The sequence below is a fragment of the Oryx dammah genome, unplaced genomic scaffold (assembly GCF_014754425.2).
Source record: "Oryx dammah isolate SB20612 unplaced genomic scaffold, SCBI_Odam_1.1 HiC_scaffold_3, whole genome shotgun sequence".
In the NCBI taxonomy this organism is placed as follows: domain Eukaryota; kingdom Metazoa; phylum Chordata; class Mammalia; order Artiodactyla; family Bovidae; genus Oryx; species Oryx dammah.
In genome coordinates this window covers 21,593,614-21,600,527 of record NW_024070187.1, presented here as the reverse complement: position 1 = coordinate 21,600,527, position 6,914 = coordinate 21,593,614, and the positions used below count along the sequence as shown (strand labels likewise).

General features: G+C 39.7%; 1 long non-coding RNA gene across 1 annotated transcript in view; it reads right to left on the bottom strand.

Annotated features, from left to right (window-relative positions):
* The window catches only part of LOC120861882, a 13,436-nt gene continuing 6,522 nt past the window's right edge, over positions 1–6,914 (bottom strand). Inside the window, exon 2 of the long non-coding RNA XR_005720645.1 lies at positions 1–1,572. This is a non-coding gene — a long non-coding RNA (uncharacterized LOC120861882). The remainder of the gene's footprint in view (positions 1,573–6,914) is intronic.

Sequence of the window (6,914 nt, the reverse complement as noted above, 5' to 3'; positions counted from 1 at the left end):
TTCAGGGACCAAAAAATTCCTCCAGTGGTTTACTAGGCATAATAAGAGAATGCAACACAAATGCATACGTGTGAACACCAAAAGACATACACAACAATGTTCACAGAAGCGCTCCTAATAGCCAAAGAGTAGGAACATCTCTAATATCTATCAACAGTAGAATGGATAAATAAATGTGGTATAAAGTAGAATACTGAATACTGTATAGCAATGAAAATGAATGAATGTATGTTACCTGCTGCAGGTAACAACATGGATAAATCTTACAATGTTAGATAAAAGCCAGAAACTAAACATACATTATGTATTCAATTTATATAAAGGTTAACCACTACCAAACCTAATCTTTGGTGTTAAAATTCAGGATGGTGATTACCCTTGGGAAGGATGAAGAGTAATGACTAGGAAGGAACACAGTTATTGATGTGGGTGGTGACTATAGTTACCTTCATTTTGTGATGTCATGCTAAACAACTGTATTTGTGTTTTTCTATACATATGTTCAGAGAAGGCAATGGCACCCCACTCCAGTACTCTTGCCTGGAGAATCCAAGGGACGGGGGAGCCTGGTGGGCTGCTGTCTATGGGATCACAGAGTCGGACACGACTGACACGACTTAGCAGCAGCATACATATGTTACGCTTCCATTAAAAAGCTTATTAAAAAAAAATACAACTGTCATCTTGCATATAATGTATAATTTCTCTGGATGCTTTTGTTTTTCTGTATTTTATCAGCTTGACTATAACATGCGTAGGTGTGACTTTCACTGTAACTTTTCTGCTTGTGATTTACTGAGCTTCGTGGATTTATAGTTCTATGCTTTTCACCAAACTTGGAAAACATGCCACCTGATTTTTTTTTTTTTTTTTTTTTTACAAAATTCATCATACTGAAAAATAGAGGGACTACTCTCATCTCCACTCTATACACCTTCTGGGGAAGGCAGCACCATATATTGATTATGGGTTCTAAGCATATACTTTATTGTTTAGGCCAGCATCCCTAATTTGCAGGTTATTGTATCATAACTGGCCAGTTTTCCAATTTGTTCTGAGTTCTCGCCTAGCCTGTCAACTCATAAGCCAGTGACAACGAACCAGTAAATACCCTTACCTCAGGCCATGTCTCCTAAAGTTATTCTCTATGGAAAGATTTCCCTTTACTATCATGTGTTAAGGCCACTAATGAGTGGTGGTTTTACTGACCGTTCACATCCAGCTGTGGCCAGCTCACTGCAGATTCTTTTAAGAATGAACAGGACCCACACTTTTTTCTCTTCCATTAATTGGTCAACAGGAACTCCTCCTGAAGCCAATTTATGAGTTGGGGGAGAAATGCTGAAGGAGCAGGGTCAGGGACTACAGGAGTCTGAGTCACCTGCTCATTTAGTTTAGTTGTAGCCAGTTCCCAGTCTAACAGGGAGTGGACTGCTTCTGTGCTCATCCAGCTGTATGGTTTGGTGAATCAGATGACATCAGTTCATGATGGGTGATTATTCATGCAGTCACTTGATGTCCCATGGTCACGTGTTCCATCCTACCAGGTAGCAGGAGCAAATCTGGAGCTGCCTTTCCAAGAAACAAAACAAAATGTTGTTGGCTGAGGAAGATATGTCCTTATTCCCAAACCGAAGGGTCTGTGTTGTAATTCCCCTACGGGAACTTACCTAAGCCTTCATTTAATATCTCTTACCATGGGAACTTCCAGTACCAGTGGACCCCTGCCTAATCACAACCCCCCCAACCACGGCTGGTATGATATTCTGTGGCACAGTGATATGGTCAAGGTCCCTTTACACCACAGAAACAACAGGGATGTTGACATAGCCCTGAGATAAGACAGTTAGGGTTTATTGTTGTCCCTGTCATTTAAGTGCAATATGCTTTTGACTTTTTTTACTGATTAGAAAGGAGGTGGGAGTGGGGGGCAGGGCACATTTCCAGATCAATACCTATGTATCATGTCAAAGTCTATATTAATTTCTTCCAATGAAGATACCACAGCTGGAACAACTGCAGTTGCCTCCCACCTCCACCCCACACCTGATTAAGCTCTGCAATAATCCACTGTCATCTTTCACTACCCATCTGGTTTTTACATTGTCATCTCCATGATCCATCTGGTGATCACACAGGGAATTTAAATGGGAATATGGTTATCAGTTGCCATGCCAGCACGGGGGCACTAATTTCTGTACTGCTTTTCTTTTACTGTCTTGAGAGGGAGTGGTAACGATCAGTTCTGAACTTCCATCTAGTCCTACCTACCATAACCACACTCACTCCATTGGTCAGGAAATGAAAATGAAGATTGCTTCAGTTATTAAAATGTATTTATTCTTACCACACATCTGGGGTTGGAGAAGTAACCAGTATGGCTCTCTTTGGGCTGTTAGGCAGACTCAGGCCAGGACTCCATCTGTCACTCGACTTTCTCGGGGGCCCCTATTCTAACCAATAAATAGCCACTGAAGAAGGATTAGGGCAATGATTCCCTAACTTGCTCACCAGAATTACTGGGGGAGCTTAAGAAAGGCCTGTCTCTCACCCCCAGAAATTATGAGTTAACTGGCCTGGGGTGTATTCTTGGCTTTAGAATTCTAAGGTGCTCTTATGTCCAGACAAGTTTGGGGACCACTGGGTCTGAAGAAGATCAATGGTTATACCGCTGTGGCTGCGTTGCAGGGTTCTTCCTTGAAGGGACCAAATCTCTCCCCATCAAGAAGTACCAAATCTGTGACTTGGATGAGATACTCAAATTTAACTCCTCGGGTTCTCATTGGTCAAAACAGCAAGATCTTTAATTCTTCTGTAGGTTATCACTTGCCAGAGCAAGCTGCATACTCCTCTGATGGGGAAGCTATGTCGGGATTTGCCTGGAGGAACTGGGAGGTGGTGAGGGTAAATTCTGAGGACAGTAGGAATCAACTTATGAGAGAGCTGCCCCAAAGCTTCATTCTTGTCTGCCCAACTGTCCCCATTCAATGTCTCAGGGCCCCACTCCTTTCTCATCAATCCTAACCTCAGTGTAAGAAAACTGGAAGAACTGAGCATTTAACTGGTACTACAAATCTACTTTATCTGCCCACTGTCCATAGGGTCGCACAGAATTGGTCATAACTGAAGTAACTTAGCATACACGCATGCACACACAACCCCAAAGTAGAAACAACTCAAATAGCTACAACAGAATGGACAGAGACAGCCTATCCACAAGTGGAATATAACAATGAACATGAACAAACTACTTCTACAAGCAACTTAGATAAACCTTATAAATATAATGGTTCAAATACACATATAATTTCATTCATGTATGAGTCAAAACGGATCTACGGTTATAAGTTAGTATGAGTGGTTACATCTGGGGAAGAGGTTGGGCAGTATAATTATTGGGATGTCACATAAAAGGTTTCTATGTAACTTATAATATTCTATTTCTTGGGTGGTGGATAGAGGGATATTTTTACTTATGATAGATACTGCATTTATTTATGCAGTATGCTGTATTTCAGTTTTTTAAAAGGGTAGTCCTAATAAGACTGGGAACTACCAGTTATGCCTACTTGCCCCTCGCCATCAATTCAAACACTTCCTTGAAGGCCTGGTTCAGATTCCACAACTAACTTGAAGCCCAGGCACTTCAGCTAGAAATGACTTATCTTTCTGCTTGGTTTTCATTACATCTCCTGGGAGATAGTGTAATATAGGAGAAATGGTACAGGCCAAGGGGCTGGGGCTTTAATCTGTAAAGCAATAAGTGAGAGAGTGATGTGGTCATATTTGTCATATCTGCACACCATGAATTTGCTTAACTATACTTATTTATATTTCTTTGACTATGTGGACAAACACAAATTTACATATACGTGTTAAGTATAAAACTGTCATATGCTTGATTGTTACAATATTTGTTCCAGTGTATCATGCCTCTGTTGTTTGTGCCTCTTGGCAATGTGCCTTTGCCACTTTAACTATCAAAAGGTACTTTATTTCCCCACTTCTTGAATCTAGGCTAGCCTTCCTTGTGACTTACTTTGACCACCGAATGCAGTAGCTGTGACTCAGCGCAACTTCTGTGTATGAGGCCTAGAGAGGCTCTACAGCTTCCTTTGTCACCTTCTGGAACTCTGCCCTGGGCCTCTATGCTGTGAATAAGTCTGGAATGAAAGACCATGTGAAGAGAGCCATGTGAATGAGCCCAGAAGAAACAACAGAAAAACTTTCTAGTTAAAACACAGAATGGTGATAAATAATAAATCATTCTTGACTTTAGCCATTAAATTTGTGGTTGACTTGTAATGTAGGAAGATAATCTAGTCTGCTGTGGCAGAGACTGCTGTTGTCTCTCAATGTCCTTTTTTCTTCTCTTCCTAACTCCCAAGTTTTGACTTAGTACTTTGCCACACAGGCAAGGACTGTATTTCTAGCCTCCCTTGGAAGTCTGGCCATGCAACTACATTTTGGCCAAAAGAGGAAATGATGGCTGCAACTTCTGTGACATGCCCTTAAAAAGAAGAGGTATACTGTTTTTCCATTTCCCATTCTCAGATACATCTTGGCAGGAGGTGAAACAACCATCTTAGGCCATGAAATAGAAGCCACATATTGAGTATAGCAGATTAACGAGCTAGAATGAGGATGGATCCCTAACACCTGATGCTGCTGTATCAATCGTGAACTGATTATCTCTGAAATGTTACAAGAGAAAAAAATAAACTAAAAAAAATAAACATTATTATGTTGGTCTTTAAGCAACCAAACCTATATCCCAAGTAATACGTATTTTCCATTATTTCCCCCATATAGTTATATACAAATACACGTGTGTATATATATATACATATCTACAAATATAAATATTTTGAGTGTAGACATACACACACACAAATATGTAAACATTTATGTGTGCTGCTGCTGCTGACTTATAGACTGGGATCACATTATACACACTTTTCTTCATCTCGCTTTTTCTCATTTAGTAGTAGTATCTTGTGGAAATCACAGTTCAATTCATACTGCTTTAATTTATTCCTTTTGTTGGAGACAAAAACTGTAATTCACTCAACCATTTTCCTAATAATGAGCTTTCACTTTGCTACTTGTTTTTAGATACTATGGATGATGCTACAATGAATATTCTTATAGACAGATCCTTACAGATTTTAAGGGCTTCCCTTGTAGCTCAGCTCGTAAAGAATCCGCCTGTAATGCAGGAGACCCTGGTTTGATCCCTGAGTCGGGAAGATCTGCTGCAGAAGGGATAGGATACCCACTTCAGTATTCTTGGATTCCCTGGTGGCTCAGCTGGCAAGAATCTGCCCACAATGTGGGAGACTTGGGTTCGATCCCTGGCTTGGGAAGATCCCCTGGAGAAGGGAATGGCTACCCACTCCAGTATTCTGGCCTAGAGAATTCCATGGACTATATATCCATGCAGTCATAAAGAGTAGGACACAACTGAGTGACTTTCACTTACATATTTTATACCTATTGGACAGATTCCCAAGAAAGATATAGCTAGGACAAAAGATATTTCTAGTTTAAAACATTTTAATACAGGTTGCCAGACTGTTTTACAAACAGGTTGAAAAAGTTCACATTTATATCAGTGTGCATGCATGCTAAGTCATCCAGTCACGTCCTTCTCTTTGCGACCCTATGTACTGTGGCCTGCCAGGCTCCTCTGTCCATGGGGATTCTCCAGGCAAGAATACTGGAGTGGTTTGCCATTTTCTTCTCCAGTATTTACTTTTAAATTATAATCTTTGCCTAGTCAATGACTGCAAAAGTGGCATCTCAATACACACTCATAGATTCTATTATAGGATAGAAAGCCTTTTTTCCAAGTTCACTCTACCATGTCTCTAGGAATTTTCTATCAGGCGCTTGTGTATATTGTTTGTTTTAAGCACCACAAGTATTACGGAAAATGATCTTTAAAGTTTTACCAGTTGTTATTAATTTTAAAATACCAGTTTTGTTTCTCTAGTTTTGCTTTTATTTACAGTTTGCTGCATTTCCTCTTCCTCTTAATGCTGTGGGTAAGGCAGGGCAGTTAAAACGTGGTTCCTCAAAAAAAGGGGGAAGTATAAAAACGCCAAACACCAAAATCAAAATCCTCTTTTAAAAAAAGTTTTGTTTATCCTTAAATTTTTTTTAACACATAAACTGACAGATTTAAATAATTTTTAAAAAAAGACTTGCTTAGTTGTTCATGTAATAATCATTGATTTGAGCCCAGGAGGGTAAGTCTCCTTTCATTCTATTCAAACATTATTAGGTATCCCATTAATTTCATCTTACAGTTCCAGTCTATCAATCTGCAATTCGTTTTACTTTTCTTTTACTTTGGGCTTATTTCCTTGATCACATGTCCTACTTCTTCTTGGTTTGTCATGTAAGTGGTACACATCCTTCATTAGTTTCTTTAGAAAGGATGTGTGAACTGCATATTTGAGACATTTTAGGACTGAAAATAATTTCTTTTAGCCTTGTATCTGAGTAACAGCATGGCCTGTACAGAACTCTAAATTATAAGTAATTTTCCTTCAGAATTGTGCAGCATTTCTCCATTACTCTTTTGCTTCCAGAGTTGTTACTGAGAAGTCTAACACATTCATCTCTATATGCATCACATGAAATCTACTTTTTCTCTCTATAAACTTGAACAATCTAGTCTTTGTCTCTCTACTTGTTACCTTTACAGAGTAGAGAAAGGCAGGAGAAACACAGGAAAAAAGCTCCAGAAATCAGCATGGGGTCCCCTTAAGCATTTTATACTTCAGTTCAGTTCAGTTGCTCAGTTGTGTCTGACTCTTTGTGACCACATGAATCGCAGCACGCCAGGCCTCCCTGTCCATCACCAACTCCCAGAGTTCACCCAAACTCATGTCCATCGAGTCAGTGAT